This window comes from Medicago sativa, chromosome 7 (genome assembly GCF_051527215.1).
Source record: "Medicago sativa cultivar Bolivia chromosome 7, Bolivia_mono, whole genome shotgun sequence".
NCBI classification, from domain to species: domain Eukaryota; kingdom Viridiplantae; phylum Streptophyta; class Magnoliopsida; order Fabales; family Fabaceae; genus Medicago; species Medicago sativa.
The window spans coordinates 62201329-62225693 of record NC_140755.1 but is presented as its reverse complement, the minus strand read 5'-3'; the positions used below and the strand labels follow the sequence as shown (position 1 = coordinate 62225693).

Sequence of the window (24365 nt, the reverse complement as noted above, 5' to 3'; positions counted from 1 at the left end):
TGAATCTACGGGGCTAATAAAGCAGCATGTGTTCCAATTTCGTCTAAGTGGACTAATGGAGGTTGCTCAATGGATATGTAGACAAACCATTTGTGTTGTGATTTATTTGAGTAGTGAATTAGGTATTAAAAAAAGTTAATTTGACATTTTTGGATCAATGCAAGTGTGAAAATGGATCCAATTAAACTATGTTAAGAATTTCCAAATGTTATTTTTAGGGCATGAAAATGAGTTGAATATTAAGAATAAATAGTAAAAAGAACATTACTAGAAAAAGATATATATTGTTTTATAGATCAAAATAACAACTCCATGCCAAGTGTGTGACTTGATGCTATTTTTTCCTTTTGTACTTATTAATTTTAGTTTTTATTAATTAAAAATGAACCCATTCAAAAATCTGTTTTAGTTTGAGTTTGGTCAATTTACCAATTGCACTACTACTATGTATTTCACTTTCATTTGTCTTTTTCATTTGTCTTTTACGATAAAAGTTTGAAAAATATATGTGATTTTTTTATTTCAATAAATTTGAAAAATCCAAACAAATTGGTAAGCAGGAGAATTCAGACAAATTAAGTAGATACCAAAACTGTCTTACAAGTTTAGGTATTCACTAACTTAGTTTTAAGTAGATACTAATTAAGTAGATACTAAAAAGCAAAACATGTTTAGGTATTCACTAACTTAGTTTTACAAGTTTAGGCATTTACTAACTTCACTTATTTACTAAACCAAAACTCAAACGTTTATTGGAATATTGATGAGAATGAGAGAATGCTGTAGTACGGATCCATGAGAAGGGTTTATAATAAGAGTAAAATACACTCCCCTCCCCTAAAAGATAATAATATCACACTCCCCTCCCCTCTTGTTTCAAAATGCACACGCCCCTCCCTTGCTAAATAAAATGTAAAACAATTTGATCCAATTTTAGACTTTCCGTTAACTTTTCTTAACTTCCGTTAAAACAATTGCCAAACCACATTTTTTATTTCTTTTCAATCCTTTTCTTCCTGCTGCTGCTTGGAACAATGGATTGAACTATTCAAATTCGAATATATATATGAAACAATTGTCAAACCATGGTTTATACCTTTTTAGTGAAGAATTTAAGGTTTGGTAGTTGGAGTACTCGAGATCAATTCAAATTCAAATATTATTGATGAAGATGGAAATTAGTAACAGAGATTCAAGCAAAAAGTCCTGTGTAATTTAGGGTTTCAATCTGCCATTAATTCATTTAGGACGGAGAAACTAGTAATTGTGGTTATTTTGATAGGGAAAATTTGAGGCATAACACGTGAGAGAGTATAATATTCTTAGTTTGCTACTCTGGCACGTGAGAGTTGATGTAAGTGACGAAAATTGTTTAAGACTTAACGGAAAAGGTTAAAAAATGATGAAAATGTGATATTTTGTAAATATCAAGGGAGGAGAGCGTGTGTTTGAAATTATGAGGGGAGGGGAGTGTAATATCACCATCTCTCAAGGGAGGGAGGGGTAATTTTCTCTTATAATAATTCATCAACTATGATAGACTTGAAAAAACATGGACATAATTAGTACTATTGACCATCTTGAGTATGGCAAACTTTGACTCAATGAACTCAAAATCTCCATAAGATGTGCCTAATACATACTTATCACGTCAATGTTCAACAAGTTCAATATAATTGATGCAATATCATAATAACTAATTGTGGATTATTTGTGCGATGGTGTCACGTTTATGCCATCCTTTTCATTTAAATATCAAGAGAACAAGGGAGCAAATAAAGTAGGAAGAAAATAGGCAATAGGAAAGAAAACAGAAATAATGGGAGTGTTTGTTAATTGAGAGAGAATGAAAATTGAGATATGTGATAATGAGTGAGGTGTTTGGGTATTTTATAGAGCAAAGAAGAACTAGAAGATGAGGACCATTGATGGGAGTGGATATCTACGGCTGTGATTTTTTGAAGAAGGGTATTTGGATCACGATCCGTGGCCTGAGAGAGATCCGTGGCCCGAGAGAGAGTAACCAATAGGATTATTGTGTCAATATTTCTTTTCTTTTAGAATTGTCATGTTGTGTTGGAATTGGAACATTGGTGTGAAGATGGAAAGAAATTGGAAGGTTGGAAGATTAAACACAGTAATTAAACTTTGATATAGTGTTGTGTGAATTGAAAAAATAGAGTGTGGGGGTCCCACATAAAATAGAACACACACATTAGTAGTGTTTAAATAGTGGTATTTAATTTTAAATACCTGATAATGATGAAAATAATAATTATAATTATTATTTTTTATTTATGGATATAACTTCCCATAATTTTGGGTTATGTTTGTTGTGATAAGATTGAGAATCCAACTGAATTTCTTATATTTCCTTCATTAGTTTGTTTCAGCTAATTTGTGGGTTTGTTTCCTTTTGAACTTATCCGATTAGTTTGTTACTTGAGCTGATCTGTGGGTTGCTTAATTTTTAAGTTTACTTAATTCTTAAGTTTCTCCAAATTAGTTACAAACTCTCCCTATAAAAGGAGAGCTCACCTAGTTCAAAAAATCACACCAAAGAGTTTCATTGAGTTGTCGGGAACTTTTTCTCTCTTCTCCCTTTCTTGACTTGTGCTGACGAGTCTTTCTTCTCTTCATCTCCTTTTTCTGTCCCTTCGGATTAAGAGTGTTCTTAAGATCATAGTCCCTTTTCGGTTCAATGTCCCTTCGGAATTAAGAATGGTCTTAAGTTCATAGTCCCTTCGATATTTTTATGTCCTTCGGAATAAATAATAATTTAAGATCATAGTCCCTTTTGGAGAAGTTAATAATTAGAATGGTAAAAAGAATTAATGCAATGAAGTTGTTCTTGATTAAACGAAGTTTTTGCTCGACCGTAGTATAACAAAAATTATTCTCCTGGTATTTGTTTTCCACGGAACAAGTATTTGAATGGGTACCAAAATTATTCTCCTGATAATCGGATGCTTGTTTTGCAAGACATCAAAATTCATATTGAATTCTTGTTTTATTTGTCAAGTGATTTTGACATCTTCTTCAGGCTTTTTACCTTTATCCATCTTAACCAAATGAGAAGGTTTTGTCACCATTAAGATTGCTATGTTGCTTGGGATCCTTCATCTCGTCCACCAAAGGTAGATGTTTATGCATTAGTGAATAAAATGACCAATGATTTTACGTTTAGCACAAAAATTTGGCATCTTTTCATAGACTACCTCCACGTAAGAAGAAAATCCTTCGTGTTACACCAAGATATCCTCAAAGATACGTTCCGAAAGAATAATATATCAATAAATAAATTGTTTTTGGCCAATAAATTAAGTATGTTGAATAATATATCGAATAGAAAGGAAAAAAAATAGGAAAAATGGAGAGAAACTATTTATTTTCTTTCTTTTCATGTGGACAGAAAAGTACAGCCAACATTTACATGAAATTTAAAGGAAAAAAGATGAACAAAAATCATTACTGGGAAATGTCAGTTTAGAAGTACGATGACTTTTCTTGAAACACAAGCTAGATGATTAACAAATAATGCAACAAACAATAATTTTGAAAAACACAAATTTGGAGATTATAACAAAAAGTCAAGTAGATTGGTGCTTTGTTATAGAATACTACATTGCACAAGTCAAATTCAACCAAATATGTGGTGTTATGTAACTTGATTTGAATATGGTACGTGCCACAATTTTGTGACATCAAAGGGAGTTTTAAATACCTCCCAAGTTATTATAGACTCAAAAGGAAAGTACATTCGTTCACTAACACAAGCAAATGAATATTATCCTTAGATGTCTATATTAATTTTGTGGAGCTTATGGGGTCCAAGGTCATTGTTGAGAAGACTAATTTGTTTCTCATTAGCAACGTAAGCCTTATCAAGCAAGAAGAGCTCAATCAAAGGGCTAGGTTTGGCCTCGCAAAAGACTTGGACAATACTCGAATGTGTAACCAAGTACGCAGGTGGTTAATATACTATATTTAAGGTTGATCCATTTAGATAGTACCCGATATTGATCTTTGACTAAAACAATTCATTATCAATCTTTACTTACTTTCTGATCGAACTCCAGATGATAAAGGCTCTTTGTTCATAAGTATCGAATATAGGGCTCTTCACCATAAAGAGAACAAAGATATTTATGCCTATTTACTTCCAACAAGGAATTCAAATTGAAATTGTACTATTTAGAATTTTCAGTAATTAATTTTCTAGATAAGTTAATCAATGCTACAAACCAGTTAACATGTCTAATGACACAGACAACTTTTATTTTTTTTTTTTTTTTTGTCCAAACAGACTATAATTTTTCAATCATATGCAGTTATAAACATATGGGAAGATACTTGGAAGCAATTACAAACAATGAATATAATGAACTAATGCACTTATAACTAAACATGAGTTTTGCTCAAGGGTTTCAAAATTGGGAAAGTCTATGATTTACTATAGACACAATCTTTTTCTAAATTACCAAGACACAATCTAAGAAGGACTTCAAGAACATAACAAGGCCTAATCATCTAGCTTTCAGTTCCAGGTACATATTAAACCTAAGTATCAATATAACTCAAGATCATAATATGATGATGTTCATTTTCATTTAAACTATTAGCGTCTTTTTCTTGAATTAAAAAGTACAAGGAAGTTTACATCCATCCCTGACACTAACATAAAAATAACTGATGCTGGCTAAGAAAGTAAAAAACCAACTTAGATTGCAATAATAACTTCATCAATATATATATATATATATATGATTAGGTAAATACATAAAAAGAATAGGGAGTATGCCAAATATAGTTAAGGTGACAATTGAGAATGCTGCCATTCTAATTGTCTCCATCCTCCTCTTCATCCTTTTTTTCAAAATTAGAATGACCCAATATCCAAACGTCATGCGGCGGCTCACGATTAATGTGTTCATGTTGATTTCACTGAGATTTCACTGTGATACATTAATGTGTTCATGTTGATTTCACTGAGATTTCATTTATTTACCTAATCTCAATCTTCAACTATGCATGTTCATGATGATTAAGCTATTTATTTTTCTGATGCTTCGTATATCTTGGTGGTGTGATTAATCTCTTAGGATTTATTATCACGTTTTTTCTTATTGATTGGTGTTTGCTCATATTTTGTCACATATCACAAATCTGCAATAGTACTCAGTTGAATATAACATATTTGTAATTTTTCAGTTTATCTGCTCCTTATGTGACACAAAGCAAGATGTGAGTTCCTCAAGTATGAACCACATGCATTAATCAATGTGAATGCATTTCATATATGTGTTTATTGTTTCTCAATGTTGCAGGTTCAATACTATTGCATAAACTTTGGAGCATGCGTAGGAAAGTACTTTTGCGCTACATGCAAATTCTGTGATTATGCAAGTTCTCTAGTGTGATAAAATTCAATGTGAACCATATTAATTAGATGTTTGGTTATTGTTCCAGATTGACAGACATATTTTTTGTTTGCTTTCATTCATATCATTGCAAGTGTATTTCTTTTCCAATTGGTTGTTTCCAAACCCTTTGCCTTAATTTTTCTTTTTCTGTTTTGATCATACTGCAGCTAAAGGGAAGAATACACTGGAAGTCTTATACCAAAATTTCAGGTTCTGTCACATGATAGTTGATAAGTATGGTCTACTATAGTATAATTCAAATTCTTTGCATATTGTGATTGACTCTCTAATATAGTACATTCTTGCTACAACATGATTGCATATTGCCAGTGTTTCTGGTTGCTTCTACATTCTGTTTCTGCATTTCGCCACTGCGTTTCTGCATAATTACATTCTTGCTTACTGGTTTGCTGGTTATTGCATTCTGATTTATGGTTTATATCAGTTTCTGTTTTTCTGTTCTGATTTTGTATGTATCTATTGTGTTGCTTGTTGTTTGACCAAAATATGTCTGCTTTCTCAACATATACATGTAGCCAAATTTGGTTAGCATAGTGCATGTTTTATTGTGTATTAGTTTAAGGTCATAACCTTCACGTGACAATTTTTTTATTGACTTGACACTTTTTCAAGTTACTTATATCAGCACAATTGCGTGAGCTGTGAATAATATTGCATTAGTACTACTATTGATACGTTAGTTCCTTTAAGTTTAGGGCACTTAGATTATATATATTTGCTTGAATTTCATGTATTTGATTTCACATTAAATAAGCTTCCTCTGTCCATTCTAGTTCATCTTCATTATGTAATAGGTAATGGTACGTGTAAACCGTAGAAGTAAGGTGCCAAACCATAAGCTTGTTAACTTGTTTATGTAATATTGTTGAGACTTTTGAAGATTACCATGTTTAATTTGCACTCAGTAGTTGGATAAAGGTAAAAAATTAGTTAAGTTACTAGAATTTTGAATTCTTCTACATGATCTAATGATATGTGAGGACTTACTGTTTCAAAATTTTCTTATAAAGGCAAACACCTTGTTGAGCATGATAATGAGACACTATTGGGGATTTACAACTTAGATGTGCAAATACATCCAGACGTGCATTCTCTGAGTTTAAGAATCCCGGTAATTTCCAATGGTAAATTGGCTCCAATTTTTATCTCTTTATTTACTTAAAAATTGGAGCCAGTTTACCATTGGAAATTGTCTGGATTCTTAAACTTGGACAATGCACATATGGGTATATTTCCACATCTAAGTTGTAAATCGCCAATAGTGTCTCGTTATTATACTCAACAAGTTTCATAAACTCTTTAGGATACTGTATGAAAACAACCTACAGCTTATATCCATACAATTTTGTTATTGAAATAGCTTATACATAAACACTTGTATGATAAGAATTTATGCTATAAGCACTTAATTAAATAGTTTATCCAGACCGAGCATAATAGTACCTGTTCGGGGTATGCAGCATCATCAAAACAGAACTCGGGTCTGTTTCCTTGGGTTGGATCAAACCCAGGTTTCTTCGGTGGTACAACATGTTGATGAAAATGCTACAAAAATCTTTAAAATAAAAACAATGAGACGATACACATGTGAACGCTAACCCCGAGATTTAACAGGCAAGCCGAAGATTCAGAATTGACAAAAAAATATTCATATAACTGGAAGTGTAACCCAAAAATAATTGAAGGTGTGAATTTTCTGGGTTACATTTCCTGTTCTGAATGTGAGGTTTTATCATAAAAAATGTCAGTGTTGCTTGTGTGAGGTTTTCAAGCACGATAAGAAATTCAGTTTCTTTGAAACCCACTCATCATAGCATAAATATGTGGATATTTGTTAAACAACACGTTTGAGAATGAGTCAAGTAGTGCTAAAATTATGCCAACTTATTCTTTTGAAGGATAGCTATATGAAAAGCTCACATATATGCTGTGATGACTCAGAGAGATTATAGGAATGGTTTGTTAACATAGAACCGGTCAAATAATTGAGTAAGAATTCTAATGATAATAATAAAAACTTCACATTTAATAATTAGGCTAAAGTGCAACTTTGGCCCCTTATCTTTCAAAAAGTTGCGATTTTGGCCCCTGATAAGTGTTTAAAAGTGATATATTTCATATAGGAGTTTAGGCATTTTAGTGACTTGTTTTGCAAGATTCTCTATGGAAAACTCCAATTATTGTGTAAATATGTCATTTATGCTTTTGAGCCTTATTCCACCCTTTTTGTGCAGGAAAATACAAGCAAGGAGCAAGAAACGTCAAAGTTCAATGTCATACGCTATTAGCGTGTCCTACGCTATTAGCGTGATGAAGAAATGCCCAAGGTCAGAGAGATACGCCATTAGCGTACCTGGGGCGTAGGATCTGGAGCACTCTTGAAGAGTACGCTAATAGCGTATTCTGAGCTATTAGCGTACAAGCTCCCGAGAGCTACGCCATTGGCGCACCTGGAGCGTAGCTTGTCATGAAGAAACACGCTATTAGCGTGGGTTACGCTATAAGCGTAGAAGCTCCAGAGGACCACGCTATTAGCGTAGCTCAAGCGTAGAAGCAGGGCAAGGCCAACGTGGCACAAGCCCATTGGCCAGATTATAGGCCGACTTACCACGCTATTAGTGTAATCTGCGCTATTAGCGTAGGTACAAAAACACAGGCCATTTAAATAGCATTCTTACCTCTCTTTTAGGTCATTCACTATTCCATTAAAACATTTTATACATTTCTAGAGAGAGGTTAGAGCTATTTCAAAGAGAGAAACACAAAGCAAGTGATTAAGGAGTAAATTCAACCCTAGATTCATTGAGACATCAAGGATCTTGGCATGGAATCTTCATCTTTCCTTCATTCCTTGCATTAGTTTACATGTCTATGTGTAACTATCATCTTCTTTGTAGTATTGAGGTAACAATCAAGCTATTATGTAATCTTTTGATCTTTTAATATATATGGTTCTAGCTTAATGATTCAATATTGTTGTTATTCTTGCTTTTAATGCTTTCAAAGAGATTCAAGATGATTTGGACACAAACTCTTGAATCTAGAACTAGAATAACAATCTATCTTATGTTATATCACTCTTGACAAGTTTGTAAACCTTTGATAATTACTTTTAATCAAGATTTTAATGCTTTCGGATACTTAATCAGGCTGGACACAGTCGATTAAGTTATCCGATCGACTTTGTTATCGTTTAAGGAATTTGGACACGAATGTTTAAACGCAAACCTGGAAATAACGATGTCGCTTTGGACACGAAGGATGTTGTAGAAATGATTGTAATAATATTGCTTATAAAGCTAGAGTCTGTTAATCGATCGAGAGATTGCTGCTGTTATGCTTGCTCGTTATCTTATACCGCAAGCGAAATAGTTTGATCCCCTCTCGTTTTTACGTTTATGTCATTTGTGGATATAGTGTTACAAACAACAAATTATATCCAAACCCTTAATGTGAAATATTGTGAAAATGCTTATGATATACCGCAACTCCCTGTGGAAAACGATCCTATATATACTCACGTGTACATAGTTATATGACATGTAGAAATACTACATCAAAATGGCGCCGTTGCCGGGGAGTAGCGTATTTTATATTATAAGTTTTGAAACAATTTTGTCATGTTAAGTCAATTTTGCACAAAATTCTTTCATGCATATACTTATACACTTATATCATTCATTATTTTTTTATGCTAACCATCTGGTATAGTCTTGGTGAACTTTGTTTATGCGAGGTACTGTTTCTAAAGAAGACCTACAATTTGATCCTGAGATTGAGAAAACTGCTAGGTTACTTAGGAAGCAAGCAAAGGAAGCTAGGAGATTAGCCAGGCTGGCTCAGCCGGAATCTTTACTTTTTATTCCTTCTCCTTCCGGTTCGGTGCATACTATTTCACTTAGTGGTTCTTCACATTCTTCTGAACTATCATCTCCAAGGAGTGAACCAGAAGTAGTCATGGCTAATGAAGGTGAAAATGATGCTTTACCAATGTGGGTTAGTCCGAGGAGGCTAGCTAATCTTGGAAATCAAAATGCCAAATCAATTGAGCTGAAGTCGGGGTTGATAAACTTGATAACTCATAACCAGTTTACCGGTATGGATCATGAGGATCCATATAGACATTTAACCAATTTCTATGGTATCGCCGGGACACTTGGTTTGAAGGAAGATGAGGAAGAGGGTATGTTTGTGAAATTGTTTCCTCATTCTTTGATCGGAAAGGCAAAGGAGTGGTATATTGATCAACCAACTTCTTTGATGGAAAACTGGACGGAGCTAGAGAAAGCATTTCAAGAAAGATTCTTTCCGGAGGATAGGCATCTTGAGGCTAAAACTTCAATTACAACTTTTGCTCAAGGCCAAAGTGAGTCTCTTTGTGAAGCTTGGGAGCGCTATAAATCATTGCTAAGGAATTGTCCAAAGCATGGTTTTGATAGCCAAATGCAAATATATCTTTTTCGTCAAGGGCTTCAAGACATGTCCAAGACGATGCTAGATGCAAGTGCTGGAGGTTCTATTGCTTTGAAAAATCCAGCTGATGCTGTCAAAATCATTAACCAAATGGCTCTCAACACAAGAAAATCTTCTCACAACCGGAATCCGCAACAAAGGAAAGCCGGTATCCTTGAACTAGAAGCAAATGATGCAGTCTTAGCTCAAAATAAGCTTCTCACTCAACAATTGGAAGCTATGCAAAAGGAGATGAGAGCTATGCCAAAACAAATTCTTGAATCTCTCAAGCAAGAAGGAGGAACCGCTCAAGTCAATACTTGTGGACTTTGTACGGGGGATCATCCCACCGGCTATTGTCCCGCTCCCGGTTCTTTTGAAGAGGAAGAGGTCAACTATGTGGGAAACCAACAAAGACCTAACCAACCACAACAAGCCGGAACCTCACAACAATCCCAAAATCCGGGTACTTCTAACTTCCAAGGAAGATATCCGGCCAATCAAAACTATCAAAGGCCATGGAGGGCACCTTACAACAATAACTACCAATATCCGCAATCAAACTTCTACCAGCAACCTTTCCCTCAATTCCAACAACCATTCAATAATCAATACCAATTCCCACCACCAAATAACCCCCAACAACCTAACAATTTCCAAAGCACCGAAGAAACCTTGAAGCAATTCATGCAAATGTCCATGGCTAACCAGAAAAACACCGACGCGTCCATCAAAGGCCTTGAAACGCAAGTTGGTCAGTTAGCACAACAAATGGCTCAAGGTCCTCCGCAAGTGGGAACTTTCACCGCTAACACTCAACCAAATCCTAAGGAGCATCACAAGGCATAGCAGTCAAAAGCTATTGCTACAAGGAGTGGTAGAGTAGTAGGTAAAGGGGTAGGTGTAGATATTGTTGTTGAAGAGAAGGATGATGAAGTTTTCATTGAGGAGGATAAAGAGGAGTTCGAGGAGGATAAGGAAGAGATAGAGAAGGAAGTGTATATAAAGAATAAAGATGAATTAGTTGAAAAAGAAAAAAATCAAAAAAGAGATCTAGTGAAACAATAGGAGATGGAGAGGAAGAATAAAGATGTGGGGAAAGATAAAGGGAAGAAACAAGAAGTTGAGAAGCAAGTGGTGGCTCAACGCTTACCATACCCACATGCTCCATTGAAGAAAGACAAAGAGCGGCAATACGCAAGGTTTCTTGAACTCTTCAAGAAGTTGCAAATTGATATACCATTCTCAGAAGCCTTGGAGCAAATGCCGGTCTATGCAAAATTCATGAAAGATATCCTTTCCAAGAAAAGAAGAGTCAACGATGAAGAGACGATCCAAATTGATGCCAATTGTAGTGCTATTATTCAAAGAACGTTGCCTAAGAAAGAGCAAGATCCGGGAAGAGTCACTCTACCGGTAGCTATTGGCACAACACATGTAGGTAAAGCACTACTTGATCTTGGATCAAGCATCAATCTCATGCCTTTGTCCGTTGCCAAAAGAGTTGGTGACCTTTGTATAAAGCGGACTAGGATGATGTTGCAATTGGCCGACAAATCCTTTGCAAAACCACTAGGTATGGCCGAAGATGTTCTTGTAAAAGTGGACAAATTTATTTTTTCGGCTGACTTTGTGGTTATGGATGTCGAAGAAGATGAGGATGTGCCTATCTTAATGGGAAAGAATTTCATGCAAACGGCTCGGATGATGATTGATCTTGATGATAATATCATGAAGGTCAAGGTAAATGATGAAGAGGTTACCTTCAACATCCGAGAAGCCTTGAAGTACTCGAAAGACAAGGGTGCATGTTTCAAAATGGATGCAACCGATGAAGTCATCTTGACTACTCGGAAGCAATTGCACAATAGAACACCCCTTGAGAGTGCTTTGGTGGACGCACTCAATGCTATTGATGAAGACGAAGCAAGTGCCATTGAAGAGTGTTTGAAGGAGCTAGATTCCTTGAAGGAGGTTCTGCCTAATCAAGCTATACTTGAAGATTTGAAAGAAGAATCCAAGGAAGAAGCAAAAGTTGATGACACCAAGGTAGAATTAAATGTTTTACCATCTAATTTGAAATATGTTTTTCTTGAGAAAGATGGTACAAAACCGGTGATCATTAGTAGCTCCTTGTCCATCGATGAAGAAACAAAGTTGGTAAAGGTCCTCAAGGCCAACAAGGAAGCGATAGGGTGGAAATTATCCGACTTGAAAGGGATAAGTCCATCTTATTGTATGCACAAGATTATGATGGAAGAAAACTTCAAGCCGGTAGCACAACCACAACGCCGCTTAAATCCAAACATGAAAGAGGTGGTGCGAAAGGAAGTAGTGAAGTTACTTGAAGCCGGCATGATCTATCCTATCTCGGATAGTGCTTGGGTAAGCCCGGTTCAAGTAGTTCCCAAGAAAGGAGGAATGACGGTGATCATTAATGATAAAGATGAGTTGATCCCAACTAGGACCGTCACCGGATGGAGGATGTGTATAGATTATAGAAGACTCAATCAAGCAACAAGGAAGGATCACTTTCCCTTGCCCTTCATGGATCAAATGCTTGAAAGACTCTCCGGTCAATCCTTTTATTGCTTCCTAGATGGTTACTCCGGTTACAATCAAATCGCCATGAACCCAGATGATCATGAGAAGACGGCTTTCACTTGCCCCTTTGGTATTTTTGCTTATCGAAGAATGCCATTTGGCTTGTGTAATGCACCCGCAACTTTTCAACGGTGTGTTCAAGCAATCTTCTCCAACTTTATTGGTAAAAGCATGGAGGTGTTCATGGATGATTTCTCAGTTTTCGGGTCGTCATTTGATATGTGTTTGACTAGCTTGGATATCGTGCTGAAACGGTGTATTGAAACTAGCTTGGTGCTCAATTGGGAGAAATGTCACTTCATGGTTACCGAGGGTATTGTCCTTGGTCATAAGATTTCTGCTAAGGGTATTGAGGTAGACCAAGCAAAGGTCGATGTTATTGGAAAGCTTCCACCACCGGTGAATGTCAAAGGTGTTCGGAGTTTTCTTGGTCATGCCGGATTTTACCGGAGATTCATTAAAGACTTCTCAAAGATAGCAAAGCCTATGAGCAACTTTCTCAACAAAGATAAGTCTTTTATTTTTGATAATGAATGTCTTTTAGCATTTGAAACTTTGAAAGAAAGATTGACCACTGCACCAATAATCATTGCTCCTAATTGGAATTTAAATTTTGAATTAATGTGTGATGCAAGTGATTATGCTGTTGGTGCGGTCTTGGGTCAACGTAAGGATAAAATTTTTCATGATATTCACTATGCAAGTAAGGTTTTAAATGAGGCACAAATCAATTATGCCACAACTGAAAAAGAGTTACTTGCAATAGTTTATGCAATGGAGAAATTTCGTTCTTACCTTGTTGGTTCCAAAATTGTTGTCTATACTGACCATGCAGCTATCAAGTATCTCCTCACTAAGTCCGACTCAAAGCCTAGACTCATCCGGTGGATGTTGTTGCTTCAAGAGTTTGACTTAGAGATCAAGGATAAGAAAGGCACGGAGAATCTTGTAGCTGATCACCTTTCAAGGTTGACAAATAATGAGGTAACCAAGAATGAACCGGAGGTTCGTGAAGAATTTCCAGATGAACGATTGCTAGCTATCAATGTGAGACCGTAGTTTGCCGACTTGGTGAACTACAAAGCAACCGGGTTCATTCCGGAAGATTTTGAATGGCAACAACGCAAGAAGTTCCTCCATGATGCTAACCACTATGTGTGGGATGAGCCTTACTTGTTCAAAATTGGAGCGGACAATCTCTTGCGTAGGTGTGTGGATGATGAAGAGGCAAAGAAGATCCTGTGGCAATGTCACAATTCACCCTATGGAGGTCACTTCAACGGGGAAAGAACCGCCACAAAGGTACTTCAATCCGGGTTCTATTGGCCAACTCTATTCAAAGATGCCAATACACATTGCAAGCATTGTGATGAATGCCAAAGAACCGGATCAATGTCAAAGAGAAATGAGATGCCTCTACAACTCATCCTTGAAGTGGAAGTATTTGATTGTTGGGGTATAGATTTTGTTGGCCCTTTTCCTTCATCATATTCAAATGAGTACATCTTGGTCGCTGTTGATTATGTTTCAAAGTGGTGGAAGCCGTAGCATCGCCTAAAGCCGATAGCAAGACGGTAGTGAAGTTCCTAAAGAAGAATATTTTCACCCAGTTTGGTACACCAAGAGTTCTTATTAGTGATGGAGGGTCACACTTTTGCAATGCACAACTTGCCAAAGCCCTAGATCGTTATGGAGTCAAGCACAAGGTAGCATCACCGTATCATCCGCAAACAAATGGACAGGCCGAAGTTTCCAACCAAGAGGTCAAACGAATACTTGAGAAGACGGTCTCTATATCTCGGAAGGATTGGTCGGCTAAACTTGATGAAGCTTTGTGGGCATATAGGACTGCATACAAGTCTCCTATAGGCCTCACTCCTTTCCAAATGGTCTATGGCAAATCTTGTCACTTACCTGTCGAGCTCGAACATAAAGCATTTTGGGCATTGAAGTTCCTAAACTTTGATCAAGAGAAGGCCGGTGAAAGAAGAAAAGTTCAAATGCATGAGCTTGAAGAATTGCGAAATCAAGCTTATGAATCTTCAAAGCTCTACAAAGAAAGGACCAAGAAGTATCATGACAAGAAGATCATTCTGAGACAATTCATGCCGAGGCAAATGGTGTTACTTTTCAATTCAAGACTAAGACTGTTTCCGGGCAAATTGAAGTCTAAGTGGTCCGGACCTTTCATGGTTAAAGAGGTCAAACCATATGGAGCTGTTGAACTTGAGGATCCAGTCACAAAATCCAACTGGACTGTGAATGGGCAGAGACTTAAGCCCTACTTCGGTGGTGAAATTGATCGGTGTTTGACGATGATTTCACTAATCGAGCCATGATTTCTTCAAAATGCGTCGAGCTCATGACGTAAAACAAGCTCTTGCTGGGAGACACACCCAGTTTTGTAAGTATTTTTATGTTTATTGCATATAGTAGTAGTACATAAGCATTGAAAGCAAAAATGAAACAACTTTGAAAAACTGATCCTGAAGCCTCACGCCATTAGCGTATTTTTCGCTATTAGCGTGGGAGCTCCAGAGAGCTACGCTAATAGCGTGGTTTTGGCGTAAGGGAAAAATTTTTGTGGGCCCAAGGGGAGTAACTCCCCTTAACTTCCCACAACCCACTCCTCTTATTCCTTTTACGGTTTCATTCTTCCCTTTTTCACTCTCACACACAAAAACTTCTCTCACTCACACACTAACCCTAAAAATCAAGCCCCTTTTCTTTTAGTTCAATTGGTTCCAAGCATTCATCTTTGCATCATTCATTCTTGCTTGCATCCAATCACTACACTAACAGGTTTGATTCTCCTTCCTTTCCTTGTTCTTGAATTGGAAAATACATGTTTTTACATGATTAGCAATGGTTAGGGTTAGGGTTAGAATTTTGATTTGTGATTAGAGATTGTTCTTCATTGATTATAGTTTGAAAAGGAACAAGAATCATAACCTACATGCAACAAACATTCTGTTTTGGATCTATGACCCATTTGTAAATTTTTCAATAAAACAAGGGTTTGAATGATTTGTTTGCAAATGTTGTGATTTTGATTCCTTTTCAAGATTATATTGTGTTTTAGAGACATAGGATGAAACCTAGGGTTGAAAATTGCTGGTTTGTGCTGTGAAATTGCAGGAACAAGAATTTTGAAAATTTGAAAATTGCAGGTACGAAGAAATACGCTAATAGCGAAATCTACGCTAATAGCGAAATTTTTCCAGAAAATTTCGCTATTAGCGTGGCAGGCGCTAATAGCGTAGTTCTTCATACTTGCCCAGATTTTCAAAATTTTTGATATTTTTAAATGACCAATTTTAGTTTGTGCTAATATTTTCTATGCAATATGTTGGTGTTTCCTGGTTTTGTTGCAGATGGCACCGAAAAATGTTGAAAAAACTACCGGGACCAAACGTCCAAGAGGCAAAGCTGCCTCCACCTCAGCCCCACCAGTCAACCCTAACCGTTTTCCTACCCCTGCCCACTCTGCCAGGTTTAAGAAGATGGTTCAGTACAAAACCTGGCATGAGAGAACATTCGACATTCAACCAGGTGGTGAATTCTCTGATTTGCTCCACATTTTCACTGGTCGCAAGTGGACCAAACTCCTTGTTCCCAGTACTGAAATTAACACTGACCTAATCAAGGATTTCTATTGTAATGTTGTCCCTGATGCCTCACCAACCACCCTTGCTGATGCTTTCTCTTGGACTTCTTATGTCCGAGGGAAGCAAATCCCATTTGACAGGGATTCCATTAATGATTTCCTTGACAATGCGTTAAACCTTGAGCCTTCACCTGATCCCACTATGCCCACTTTATGTACTTATGCTAAGAGAAATGCTCAGGGGAACTGGAAGTTTGACCAAATTGAGCGGGATATCATGAACAAGGGTAGGTGCTTTGTAAAGAATGATAGGGGAGAGGTTAGACATGCTCTCACAAAGGAGATGACTACTACGGCCCGCTTAGTATTCCAGTTTCTTGTCCACAATGCCCTTCCTAGAGCCCATACATCTGATGCCCCAAAAGCCGTTCTGCCACTCATCTGGTGCATTATGAAAGGAGTGCCTGTTGATATTGCTCGCATCATAGCCAATGAGATGAAAGCTGTGGCTTTGAAGGTTGCCACAGGTGCTAAGAAGGTTGCTTTGTTCTACCCGGGACTTATCATGGGATTGCTGAAGGCCTATGGAGTGCCCATTTCTGGACCCTTTGATGAAGACATTGAGGGGACCATTACTGACACTTCTATTCGTACCTGAGTGAAAGCAGAGAATAGGGCAGCTCAATACCATTTCTCTGATGATGAGGCTGGCCCATCTGAGGGCACTGGTTCTTTTGATTTTTCAGGTTTGCAGACCTTTATGCTGGAGCAGCAGATGCATAACCAGTATGTAATGGACCAGAACAGCTTTTTGATGGATCAAAACGAGGCAATTTAGAGGAGCAACCAAGGCATTCATCAGAACCTCTATAATGCTCACATGTATCCGGGAAATGCTGAGTACCCGGTTATGTCTCCTGACCAGTATCAGAGCTTTGTTCATTGGCCTGAGGGCAGGCCAGGACCTTATGTGGGGGTGGCAGATGCTGTGGATGATGAGGCTACTCCTGATGATGATGGAGTTGATGGTGAAGATTTGCATGAGGATCTTGACATGGGTGATGCTGATGATGATCAGTGATTCATTGGTTTTTTTTTAGTGATGTTTTTCTTTTTGCTTTCAAGCTCTATGTTTTTTTATTTCATGTTGGAACATTTGTTTATTTGGTTGTATTTTGTACTCTTCGAGCACTGTGGTTTTTAGTGCTTGATTTGTTACTTTGTTACTTTATATTTGGTTCAATAACTTAGCTTTTTGGTTTTTAACTTATGCTTTGGATGAAATTTTTGTTTACATCTTGCTTGTGTCTCTCAAAAAAAAATTGCTCATGAACAATAAATTTTAAAATGCTCCATGGAGCCATGTTTGAGCAAAAGCAGGTGAGTGATAATGATATTACTTGCGAGAAAGCGTAAGGCCAAGGTATTGGTTTCCTGTTATTCTAGGTTTTTAATAAGAATTTGAAACTTGTACTTTGCACAAAATATATATCATTTAAGTCTTTTCATAAACATAAATATCTTTGAACCACTTAGTACTTAACATAAATGTGAGGTAGCTTCAATCTGTTGTATATATGCTGGAGACCGATAATCACCGTCTAACTTGTTTTAGTTATGTTAAATCTGATAATTATTTTGAATTGTTTGAAAGCATGGAAAGGATCAAGGCACTTTTTGAATTGAGAGTAACCTACTTGACCACATAAAGCCTACCTGTGAGAAGAGCGAGTATCTGATACCCCAATCTGAGCCAAATGAATCAAGTCCTCAAACATGAACTGTCAATATTCATAAGCACAATGCTTGTTGAATTTGCCTGAAATTTTTCAAAAATCCAGTTCATGGTTGAATCTTATAGGACTTTGATATTTTTACTTTGTTGAACCCTTAACCTTTTTGTACTTTGTCCCTTGCCTTAGGATAGGGGAACATTCAATTAGAGTTTTGTTGTATTCAAGTTGGGGAGAAAAAGGAGGCATTATATGTCAAGTTTCTGGTGAAGTTGTAAAATAACCTGACAACATTGAATCAAAGAAAAAAAAAATTGTACATTTGAAAAAGAAAAGAAAAGAAAAAGATAGAGAAAAATCAAAAAAATAGAATAAGTTGTCAAGGTTATAAGTTTGATTGTTAATCACCAAAGGTTGTAATTCTTGGTAGGGAAGTATATGGATTTCAAGTTGTGATACAAAAAAATGTTCCTCTTTGATAGGCTTTCTGATCAATTGCCCCACATATGACATTTCTTTTGTAGCCCAGCCAAGTTATAACCCTTGCAAGACCTTTTGATCCATGCTTTTATGCTTTCTGAGACGATATTTGGATGGACACCTAACTTAAATAGGATGTTAGCATGATTGTTGGATGTGTGTTCATTACCTCACTCATTGTTATCATAATATTGCATTTACTTTCAAAGAAGTGTGTTAGGTGCGGTTCATAGATAGATATGTTTATGTTTTGAAGTTTATGATGTATAGTTGTGCTTAGGACATTTTTCGCATTCTTAGTTTGAACCTAGAGCAGCGGAGGACTTCATGCTTATCCACGCGATCATATTTGAATCATCATTTGTTTATTTTTGTTTTGAATTGTTTGACACCATGTTGAAAACCTTGTCCAAAGCCTTGTTAGTTTCCTTTTCAATTGATTTGTTTGAGGACAAACAAAAAGCCAAGTTGGGGAGAGTTTGATAAGTGTTTAAAAGTGATATATTTCATATAGGAGTTTAGGCATTTTAGTGACTTGTTTTGCAAGATTCTCTATGGAAAACTCCAATTATTGTGTAAATATGTCATTTATGCTTTTGAGCCTTATTCCACCCTTTTTGTGCAGGAAAATACAAGCAAGGAGCAAGAAACGTCAAAGTTCAATGTCATACGCTATTAGCGTGTCCTACGCTATTAACGTGATGAAGAAATGCCCAAGGTCAGAGAGATACGCCATTAGCGTACCTGGGGCGTAGGATCTGGAGCACTCTTGAAGAGTACGCTAATAGCGTATTCTGAGCTATTAGCGTACAAGCTCCCGAGAGCTACGCCATTGGCGCACCTGGAGCGTAGCTTGTCATGAAGAAACACGCTATTAGCGTGGGTTACGCTATAAGCGTAGAAGCTCCAGAGGACCACGCTATTAGCGTAGCTGAAGCGTAGAAGCAGGGCAAGGCCAACGTGGCACAAGCCCATTGGCCAGGTTATAGGCCGACTTACCACGCTATTAGCGTAATCTGCGCTATTAGCGTAGGTATAAAAACACAGGCCATTTAAATAGCATTCTTACCTCTCTTTTAGGTCATTCACTATTCCATTAAAACATTTTATACATTTCTAGAGAGAGGTTAGAGCTATTTCAAAGAGAGAAACACAAAGCAAGTGATTAAGGAGTAGATTCAACCCTAGATTCATTGAGACATCAAGGATCTTGGCATGGAATCTTCATCTTTCCTTCATTCCTTGCATTTCTATGTGTAACTATCATCTTCTTTGTAGTATTGAGGTAACAATCAAGCTATTATGTAATCTTTTGATCTTTTAATATATATGGTTCTAGCTTAATGATTCAATATTGTTGTTATTCTTGCTTTTAATGCTTTCAAAGAGATTCAAGATGATTTGGACACAAACTCTTGAATCTAGAACTAGAATAACAATCTATCTTATGTTATATCACTCTTGACAAGTTTGTAAACCTTTGATAATTACTTTTAATCAAGATTTTAATGCTTTCGGATACTTAATCAGGCTGGAGACGGTCGATTAAGTTATCCGATCGACTTTGTTATCGTTTAAGGAATTTGGACACGAATGTTTAAACGCTAACCTGGAAATAACGATGTCGCTTTGGACACGAAGGATGTTGTAGAAATGATTGTAATAATATTGGTTATAAAGCTAGAGTCTGTTAATCGATCGAGAGATTGCTGCTGTTATGCTTGCTCGTTATCTTATACCGCAAGCGAAATAGTTCGATCCCCTCTCGTTTTTACGTTTATGTCATTTGTGGATATAGTGTTACAAACAACAAATTATATCCAAACCCTTAATGTGAAATATTGTGAAAATGCTTATGATATACCGCAACTCCCTGTGGAAAACGATCCTATATATACTCACGTGTACATAGTTATATGACATGTAGAAATACTACATCAAAATGGCGCCGTTGCCGGGGAGTAGCGTATTTTATATTATAAGTTTTGAAACAATTTTGTCATGTTAAGTCAATTTTGTACAAAATTCTTTCATGCATATACTTATACACTTATATCATTCATTATTTTTTTATGCTAACCATCTGGTATAGTCTTGGTGAACTTTGTTTATGCGAGGTACTGTTTCTAAAGAAGACCTACAATTTGATCCTGAGATTGAGAAAACTGCTAGGTTACTTAGGAAGCAAGCAAAGGAAGCTAGGAGATTAGCCAGGCTGGCTCAGCCGGAATCTTTACTTTTTATTCCTTCTCCTTCCGGTTCGGTGCATACTATTTCACTTAGTGGTTCTTCACATTCTTCTGAACTATCATCTCCAAGGAGTGAACCAGAAGTAGTCATGGCTAATGAAGGTGAAAATGATGCTTTACCAATGTGGGTTAGTCCGAGGAGGCTAGCTAATCTTGGAAATCAAAATGCCAAATCAATTGAGCTGAAGTCGGGGTTGATAAACTTGATAACTCATAACCAGTTTACCGGTATGGATCATGAGGATCCATATAGACATTTAACCAATTTCTATGGTATCGCCGGGACACTTGGTTTGAAGGAAGATGAGGAAGAGGGTATGTTTGTGAAATTGTTTCCTCATTCTTTGATCGGAAAGGCAAAGGAGTGGTATATTGATCAACCAACTTCTTTGATGGAAAACTGGACGGAGCTAGAGAAAGCATTTCAAGAAAGATTCTTTCTGGAGGATAGGCATCTTGAGGCTAAAACTTCAATTACAACTTTTGCTCAAGGCCAAAGTGAGTCTCTTTGTGAAGCTTGGGAGCGCTATAAATCATTGCTAAGGAATTGTCCAAAGCATGGTTTTGATAGCCAAATGCAAATTTATAGTTTAGGATATTGAAGCAAGAATTAAATTAGTTTTCTCTAGTACTCTGAATTTCGAGGACGAAATTCTTTTAAGGGGGGTAGAGTTGTAACACCCCAAATTTCTTATCAAAAATATTTTGGTAATATTAAATATAAATTATTTTTGTGCATGTATTTATAGATATATTTATATATATATATATATATATATATATATATATATATATATTTGTGGTTGTGATTTTTAGATTGCTACTACTTTAAGAATACTATCTTTTTATTGATGATTAGATCTTGAATGCTTAAGCTTATTTTAATTTATAAATCGGATAATCACGTAAGTTCTTTATATTAAATAAATATAATTTTTTGTTTTAAAATAAATAATATAGTAAATATTATGAGAGATGTGGGAAGATAGTGCTAGTGTTTATATCCTATTATGCCTTTATGTACCTACACACTTAACTTATTCCAACGCACACCTTAATCTAAGAAGCTTGATCCATTAGCATATGTATGTATATGATCCAACAACCCATCCCCTTTTCAAGGCCGAAAATACTACTTTTATATATGTATATATATATTTATATTTATATACCATAAGTCGCTAACTTAATAGCCAATAGTGGTCGGCGATGACAATATGTACAGATAAAGAAAACCCTAGACATAAGAGAGAGAGAGAGAGAGAGAGAGAGAGAGAGAGAGAGAGAGAGAGAGAGAGAGAGAGAGAGAGAGAGAAAGACCATTGGTAAAACATCATCGTATTGCAAAGAGAGAAGACCTCGTAGAGATAGGATGCTAGCTTTGAGGAAAAGGATATTAAACTACTTTCATTCACAAATCGCTAGGTTGGAGAACAGAAGACACAATTGTTAAACTGTTTGGATTTGTTGCTGCCCTTGAGTTCGATGTCTATTGTGAAAGCTTCAATTCAGGTATGGGGTGAGAGAGAAGAGTTCGAGATCATGAGTGTAAATTAATTGAGATGAACGGGAAAGTCGTATTTCCCAAAGTTCATTCGGGGCTCACCGCGACTGTTGTGGCCCTTGGAGAGAATAATTAAATTAATGTGCAAATTTAGAAGTGTGAGGATAAAAGATGAATTAGAAACATTATTAAGGTGTTGCCTGATTTAAATTATTATGTGAATAAGTGGTATTTGATGTAAATGATAAATTTTGTGCATGTGCTCATGCTTGATTTGCCACAATTATTTGAATTGATAAATTATGTATATTAATTTATTGAATAACTAGCACAAGATAGTTGATGTTTGGTAGATAATTGTTTTGCTTCTGCCAATTCGGTGCTATAGAAACTAATTATGGGCTAATTTGTGAGTGTAAGGATTGTGTCAACTATTTCTTGTAAAATGTTGTGTTGGACATCTGTATGAAATTGGCTATAGTGGTATTCTAATAAGTATTAAAATTTCTTAGATTTATATATTTTTTTCGAACAAATCCACTTCTATATTGTTGTCAAGAGTCATCAATCTGTTTGTTTTTTTATGCAAATGACGAGGCTTAAAATTGTTTGATGAGGAGAATAATGATGTCGATTAAAATTTGCGGTGTGAATGAAGATGTATTTACATGGTACCGATGTTTTCTATGATGATGATGTGAGTGGTGATGATTTGTGTGTTTGCCTTAGAGTCGTGCATTTTAAGGGAGTCTTGCATTCATATGTGGAATATGTGACTATGTGTATATGTGTAATACTTGTCGAATTTAATTCCTTGCATTCATATAGAGTCTAGAGCATAAGTCTTGCATATGTGGGAGAAAAGTCCAGTAAAATACTTCTGGCAATTATGTGGGAGAAAAGTCCAGTAACATATCTCTGGCAACTATGTTGAAAAAAGTCCAGTAACATATCTCTGGCGACCATGTTGAGAAAAGTCCAGTAATATAACTCTGGCAAAACGATGAGAAGGTGTGGTACCACATTCATATAGGTCTTAGGATTGAGTCCATATGCATAAAAATTGATGATAATTTGTATTTGGTGAATAAGTGTAACTATGTGAGATGATGAAGGTGATTGTCTGTTGATGTTCTCATGAAGATGGTTATTGGTGACTATATGTGTTGTGACTATTTTGGAATTGAATTTTGACGTTGTGTTTGTGAAGACTTTGGTTCTTATGCTGTAATGATATTCTTTTTTTTTTACTAATGTGGATTGAGTTGATCTAGCATATTCTTCAAGGTTTTGAATATTATGTTTGTGATGTGATATGTCTTTGCCTTAATTGCTTACATGTTCTTCTCATTTATTTTATACTATTACATGTTCTCGAAACTCACCCCTTCGTTGTTTGTGTTTGCTGGTTTGGCCCTGCGGTTGCAAAACCGTAGTTCTATAGGTTATGAGTCTTGGAGTCAAGTACATGCCTTCCATGAAGACTTGTCTTGTGTCGTCTGTTATTTTGGGGAAAAGCACCGCTCTGATAGTGACACGGGAAAAAGGATATGCTTACTTATTTAGTTTTGTATAAGAAAACCATTGTTTATGATGTAAAAGAAAGTATTTTCAAAAGAAAGATATTCGATGTTAATATTATTATAATTTTCAAGGTAGTGAAATATCAATTATGTTTGTTATGAGTCAATGTGGTATCCTAAATCTTGTGAAAAATTCTTATATTAATTTGAAAGTTTTTTTTATTTGACAATTCTCACTACGAATATTACTCTATTTTTGAATAAATAATAGTAATAATTATTTTGGGATTTAGGGTGTCACATTAGTGGTATCAGAGCAGGTGTGTCCAGTCAGACCGAGTGGTTGTCATGTCAGCGAAGTGTCAGTTTTATCTGTCATATTGGTTTTATTTTATTTTGTTTATTATTTGGCTATTGACATAGAATATATTGAGATTTTACATTTGTACTGATTTAGTCCTCATGTGCTCTTGAGTTACTTATGATTTTGAAGTGCCTTGTTTGTTTCTTTTATGCTTTTATTTCCATTTGAAGTTTGTGTTTTGATTGACTAAGTGAATTGTGATAATGTATTTTTTTTTGTATTGATCCATGTTTCTGTTTTGTTGCTGACTTGTTGCAATAGTTGAATGCTAAGTTCTCATCTTGCCTTGTTACTCATGCAAGACTACTGACATAAAATGTAATTAATTAGTCTCTTAGAGTTATCTTTTCCATTTTATTTTAATGGTGTAGTAAATTAATCTTTCTGTCAACTCTTTAGATCATC

At 36.0% G+C, this 24365-nt stretch overlaps 1 long non-coding RNA gene across 1 annotated transcript; it reads left to right on the top strand.

Annotated features, from left to right (window-relative positions):
- The first annotated feature begins 21777 nt into the window (after positions 1-21777).
- On the top strand, positions 21778-23817 carry LOC146907453 (uncharacterized). The gene is made up of 2 exons (XR_015017803.1): positions 21778-22081; positions 23510-23817. It is a non-coding gene; the product is annotated as an uncharacterized LOC146907453 (long non-coding RNA).
- Positions 23818-24365: the final 548 nt, after the last annotated feature.